Source organism: Lissotriton vulgaris, chromosome 9 (assembly GCF_964263255.1).
Source record: "Lissotriton vulgaris chromosome 9, aLisVul1.2, whole genome shotgun sequence".
NCBI lineage: Eukaryota > Metazoa > Chordata > Amphibia > Caudata > Salamandridae > Lissotriton > Lissotriton vulgaris.
Genome location: NC_141697.1, coordinates 1,199,402,387 through 1,199,408,386, shown reverse-complemented (window position 1 = coordinate 1,199,408,386; position 6,000 = coordinate 1,199,402,387).

The following is a 6,000-nucleotide window of genomic DNA, read 5'->3' as shown; positions in this document are numbered from 1 at the left end:
AGGAGTTTCAGCAGTCTATAGGTGGTTCCATGGTTTTATATATATTTTTATGTCAAAACGACTTGCAAAATTATTTTTGTGAGACTCTTAAGTTATTGAGAATTGTCATTACAACACCTATGACAATATCTGAGGCTGAAAGATGCTTTTCCACACTGAAGAGGATAAAAACATTTTTAAGAAAAACAATGACCCAAGCTCGACTAAATGCATTGGCCATGCTTTTAACGGAAAAGGAACTAATAAATCAGATTCCAGATTTCAACAAGAGAACTGTTGAAAAGTTTGCTCACATTAGAGAATGGCGTGCAAACATTTTGAATAAATGGAAACCATGGAAATGCATGTGGTGCTGTGAATCATTGGTGCTAACAAATATAGTTTTTGTTTACTTTGTATTGCAAGTAACATTCAAGTATACTGCAGGGACCTATGAAAGTAAATGCACCATGTATTAAATGTATGTTTCTGTATCTTGCATGACTTGAGAGGAATTCAGACTTATCGTTATAAAGCCACTTAAGCTTGGTGTTGTTTCAGGGTATTAGTTAATGCACCTCTCTCTCAACCTTTTTTCAAAGTTCTCCAACAAATATGATCCCGTTTTGTAAATATCCTACACTCTGGCAAGCTTTGGACTAACTTACAACCTATAGCCAGACAGACTGAGACCATGTACCTTCCATGACATACTTAAAGATGGTGTATACTGGGATACAGTCAGTCTTGTAAGAATGATAGGATATTGTTTATTGGTCTCATCTTTATAGTCAGTCCTGATCCAAGTATTATAGTCCGTCCTTATTACAGTCTTGTTTTGAAAACTTTTGCTCTACAGCAGTGTCCGTTAGATGAAGCTGTAGTTTGTTTGCCCTTTACCTAATTGCAAACTTATACATTATGGTAGAGGCCGGTAGAATCCTGGACTTAATTTTTGTTTTACCATATCTATCACTGACCATCATATGGACTAATTCTGAGTGGATTTGTTGATAATATTACTTCATTTATAATTATGTGATTCATTTCTGAATGGAGATGGTTTAATATCCTTGTCAACTGAAGAGCATACTAGAATTGACACCATTGCATATCTTTAGATCTACACATGATTCAATACCTCAAACTCAATTCTCAACACAGCATAAACAAGTTCAAACAATTATACAAAGACGTCAGCACTTCATGTTGACCAAGTCCATTACTTTCACAGAATCTGATGCAAATTGCCATCTGCATTGATGCAAAATCTATAAGTGTGCACTTATATTTTCATGCAAGAGGTCTGACAGTTGGCTCATTTCAGTTTGATAAGTGATATACCAAATGTTTGTTTTCTTGTTGGAACATATAGAATTATCTATTAGTAATATTTTATTGATGGCCTCATGGGTGTTAGATAATATAAATGTGTAAACCCATACAACTTCGAGGAATTTATGTTTCTTCTATGCACCACAATATTTCATGTAATTCTTTATACTAGTTTTCTAAAGTACTGGTTAACCAGACCCTTCATCAGTGATGTACAAAGGATTTAAATTTAAAGTATATAAAACACACTTATTCTACTATTAAACCTTCTCTACACAAAGATTTTGGTCATCTTCCTACTCTAAATACCAACTTTTGTAAGGGTTTTACCATACTTGATTGTTTAAATGTAAATCTATATAAAGTATTCTCCATTACTGTTCGAACAATTGGCTTTGGGGTGATGGATATTTACGTTTCATTTTTCAATTGTAAAGCTATCCGGCTCAAAGTTTGGTTGACATTCTATATGATTAAATTATATTTTATCTTCGAATGAATAATTCTATCTGTAGTCAATCATATCATTTGAAGATTTCATTCACCTCCTCTGTACGTGGCTTTGAACAAAGGATTAATAAATGAAACAGGCAAGGATAGGTAGGGAAAACAGTATATGTGTTGCATGTATATAGTTTATCTCTGTATGCTTATGTGTTGTTAGTTTATGCAAGTTGCCTTTATGTATGATATGTAGTTTCAAAAAATGAACGGTAACCAATATGATATTTAATTCTATGCGGGAAAAGTAGGCATTTTACTCTGTTGGGCCATCTGGAATGCCACTATATCCCACGTAGGCACTGGCTCAGTAGACAGATCCACCCTATTTATGCAACATTATTAAAATGAATTGTGGTTTATTGCAATTTAGAATGGTTTATTCATGAGGCCTTGGAACTGATGATAGTTTGAGGGGAGGTTGTAGCCTGCGTCTGTTTAGCACAGTGGCTTCCAAAAGTCTTGAAAATGCACCTTTTTGCCCACTCATTTTTTAAGGTCCTTCGTGTGCGCTCACAACGCTCCCGCACTGCGGTGTGCTCCACCACTAATTTTACCCCCACCACTTTCAAATGTCACCAGCCACCACTGCTATAGCAGAGCTCAATGCTTTGCATCGACACTTGTTGGAAAAAACAAGTTTCAAGTAAACCTTGAAGAGGTCAACCTGTGAATGGACAGTGACTTGTGTACAATCATCGCCATGTAGCCTCTTAAGAACTTTACTGTACATTATTTTCTTTTTCCTATCAATCAAACTCTAAAGAAAGAAAAAAATCCTAGAGATCTGTCTGTTGAACATTTAAAATATGGCTGTTCTAGAACATTTTATGAATCATTGCCCACAATTAAGTTCTGCTGAGAAAGATCTGACTTTTCAACAAAGACCCAAACTTGAAAGAGAAAACGATCCTCAAAGTTAGATTTGAAGACAAACATTATACTAGGCAATGAGTGAGAAACAACCAACTGTGTCTTCTTAAGGTTATTTCCTAAGAATAAAGACATTGGGACAGATTCACAGAACTAACTTACGACAAAATCCTAAACTTACTTCTTTTGGTATTCACAGAAGGCATTTAGTAGTCTTAAATTAGGATTTTGTCTTAAATTAGGATTTTGTCCTAAATTAGGATTTTGTCTTAAGTTAGGATTTTGTCTTAAATTAGGATTTTGTCCTAAGTTAGGATTTTGTCTTAAATTAGGATTTTGTCTTAAGTTAGGATTTTGTCCTAAATTCGGTTTTTGTCTTAAGTTAGGATTTTGTCCTAAATTAGGATTTTGCCTTTAGTTAGTTCTGTGAATCGGACCCACTCTGATCGTGGTATGTGATCAGTGGCAGCTGAAAAGTCCACGTTAGAGGGGTGGGAAAAAGGTTTAATACGTTTTTCAAGTACATAAATACAATCAAATACACAAAAGAAATAAAAAAGGTACTTGCCATGTTTTCGGAGACACGCCCTCCTAGCTACGGTCGTCTTTTTCTCCTCATGTCACGTCACTTCCAGCTGGGCTTAACCAATCCTGGATCTGCATGAGAGCAGTGCCAGGACCAATAGCGCCTCTCTCGCCGCTCCCAAGGGCACTGAAGGCTTGTGTAGGCTCTCAACCGGGCTGTCTAAGACAGCTGGGTTGAGAGGTTTATAGTGTGCATGTCAGACTGGCCTTTGCAAGACGGCCAGCCAAAGGGACATGCGCACTATAAACTAGGCAGCTCACCACTGCTAACATTCAACAGGCACGCCCCGTCATGAGACTCAGTTCAGGACGGGTTGACGGAAAATAAAAGGGTAATGAATTAACTTCATTACCATTTTATTTTTCATCTCTGAGGTAATTAAGTGGGGCAATCCTCCTCCGTTCAAGCGGAGGAGCTGCCCCTGTATGTGATACTTGATTTAGTTGATTGCATAATAGTGTGTGCTTCATTCTCTTTGATGAAAGCTTGTGAACCTTTATTGTTATAGATAAACCTTCATAGCGCAATATCCTGCAAACCCCAGTAGATTGAAGGGAAGAGAGACTATTTGCGTTTTTGGTGAGGTGTTTGGGAGATTGTAATAAGAGGGAATGCATTCTTATACAAACCTGAATTCTAACCAATTGTCCTCTATCCATCACGTCTCCCTCCCCAATGTTGATTGTCCAACACCCTCCTTTCTCCCAGCCACATCAAACGTCTGAGTATTAACAGCACATAGAATTGGTGGTGCCAGGAAGTGGACCCAAATGATTTGATTTGATTTGATTTGATTTTTGGTTTTCTACAGCGCGCAGCTACCCTGGGGCATCCCGGCGCTAAAAAAGACCACGGTACTGAGGTAGGGAAGGGTCAGGAAGATAAGCTCAAGGGAAGAGCAGGGTTTTTAGACGTTTCCTGAACCTGAGGTGGTTCTGTTCTTGCCTCAGGGAGAGAGGGAGGGCATTCCAAAGTCTGGGAGCATTATAGGAAAACAGGCGACCGCCTGTTCTGGCCTTCCTAATTCTAGGGACATTGGCGAGGGAAAGAGAGTTGGACCTTAATTGTCGACTTGAATGCTGTTGAGTCAGGAGTGTCCTAAGAATGGGAGGGCCTTCGTTGTGCATAATTCTGTGAGTAATGCACAGGGTCTTAAAATTGACCCTCTCTTTTACTGGCAACCAGTGCAGGCTTCTGAGAGCTGGTTTGGCCGAATTCCTCGCTGGGGTTCCTGTGAGGATTCTAGCCGCCGCATTCTGAGCACATTGAAGTCTATGGACAACCGAGGCAGGGGCCCCCAGATACAGGACATTTCCATAGTCCAATCTGGAGTTCACAAGCCCCTGCATCAGGAGTTTCCTGGACTGGAGCGGGAGTAGATGTAGAATCTTACGAGCCATCTTTATTTGGCCGAAACAGGTTCCCGCCGTTTTCCTCGCCTGAATTTTGAAACTTAGATCCTGGTCAAGCCATATCCCTAAGCTCTTGACTTCGGATTTTGGAATAGGTGGCGTTCCCATGCATGGTGGCCAAGGGAGGGATGTGGGGATTTTGTTGCGGGTTCCCAGGAGGAGTATTTCAGATTTCTCCCCATTAAGTTTTAACCTGGAATCGCACATCCATTGATGCACATTCTCCAGGCAGCTGCTCAGATTGGACAAGGCGACGTCTGGTTGGTTAAGGGAGACGACAAGCTGAGTGTCGTCAGCATACATTATTGATTTAATGCCAAATGGCTTGACAACATCATCAAGGGGAGCCATGTAAACATTAAAAAGTGTGGGGCTCAGGGAAGAACCCTGAGGCACACCACACTTAAGAGACTGAGCATTAGAGACGGAGTATCCGTCCGCAACTTGAAAGGACCTGTCTTTGAGAAAGGATGAAATCCAGGCCAACGCGGAGTCCGACACTCCTATCAGCCCAAGGCGCTGGACAAGGGTAGCATGGTCCACCGTGTCGAAGGCGGCATTCAGGTCGAGGAGGATCACTGCCACTGATCCTCCTGCGTCAATTATGCCCCTAGCTTCCTCGACCACGGCTAACAATGTGGTGTCAGTCCCTTGTCCTGGTCTAAAGCCTGTCTGGGACATGCGGAGAAGATGATTGGTCTCTAAAAATTCCGAGAGTTGTTGATTTGCTACTCGTTCGGCTATTTTACTCATAGCCGGTAGCAATGAGATCGGTCTAAAATTAGAAGGATCTGTAGGGTCTAAGTGCGTTTTTTTTATGAGAGCCTTGACTGTGGCTTTTTTCCAATTTGCCGGGACTATACCATTTTCAAAGGAGGCGTTGATCAGATTGGTAAAAAGGGGGGCAATAGTGGGAGCAACTAGCTTCAATTTACTAATGGGGGCTGGGTCTGATGGGGAACCACTTTTGACCTTCTGTAAAACGTTAAGAAACGTTTCAATGGAAATTTGGGAGAAAAAGGTTAATTTCGGAGTGTCTTGGAGAGGAGAGGGACCAAAACCAAGACCTGTTTGAGCAGATGGAGGAGCTGGAAGGGAAGTCAGGATTTTAGCAATTTTAGCCGAAAAGAAGTCTGCCATTTGGTTACATTTTGCACCATCCAAGTCTGGGGATGAAGGAGGGTCCTGTATTTTGGTGAGGAGTTTCACAATTCGATAAGTCTCTTTCGCGGAGTTAGCAGCTGAGGCTATTTGTTCCTCAAAATAGGAGGCCTGCGCAGTTTTTAAAGCGTTTTTATAAAGCCTAATATGGGT